We start from the raw sequence: 906 nt of genomic DNA, 5'->3' as shown, positions 1-906 counted from the left end.
TGTAAAGGATATAATTTTGTTAAAATATTAAATTTCTTGTGAATAACCAAGAGGCCTAGGGCAATGCTGTTTGGCCAGCAGCATGCTAGGATGAAGGGATACCAATTTTGTTCAAATGAGCCACGTTCAAGGTCATATGAGTCAAATTTGTTAAACACTTTCAACATCTGATTTTGAATAACCAAGAGACCCAGGGTGATTGTATTTGGCTAGTAGCATGCTGAGATGACGAAGTATCAAGTGTGTTCAAATTATAGACCTTGACCCAGTTTCAATGTCACATGGGTCTAATTTGTTAAGAACTTTAAATGACTTCTTGAAAATAACCAAGATGCATTAAGGTGATGATATTTGGGGTAAAGCTGAACGGTGTATATCGGTATGAAGTGTGGAATCTTACAAGGAAGATTTATAAGATGTCTTTTGTGATGATAAAGGGCCAGAATAGCCGTGTCTGGTTGAGTGGACACATTTATTAAGGGTTGGTAAGCTGTCTCTTCCTTCCATTAATGACAACGATCAAAGAGTTGCTATTTGACCCATAAAGGTAAACTTTTAGCATATGTACAGCTGTATTTATTTTCTTGTATAATTTATTTCAGATATGGTTTCAATATTGTGTGAAATTTGATTAAAAAAAATCAATTAAAAATATGTTATCTAATGTAAACAGTACAATGACAAAGTAGTTCAAGAGTCTTGATCAATTTCTTTGTTAAAATGTTCCTTAAGATATCCCAATTCTGTATTTTTATAACGTATTACAATAAAATTGTAGTGTCTCCTTACTGAAGAGATGTTTTGTTTTTGTTTTTGTATGTATACTACATGTGTTGACTGTTGAGAGTGCCACCCTCAAGGTGGCAACATACACCATCATTACAGTTATGACTTGGTCGACATAGT

Source organism: Mizuhopecten yessoensis, unplaced genomic scaffold (genome assembly GCF_002113885.1).
Source record: "Mizuhopecten yessoensis strain PY_sf001 unplaced genomic scaffold, ASM211388v2 scaffold11131, whole genome shotgun sequence".
Taxonomy (NCBI): Eukaryota; Metazoa; Mollusca; class Bivalvia; order Pectinida; family Pectinidae; genus Mizuhopecten; species Mizuhopecten yessoensis.
This window is presented reverse-complemented; position numbering follows the sequence as displayed.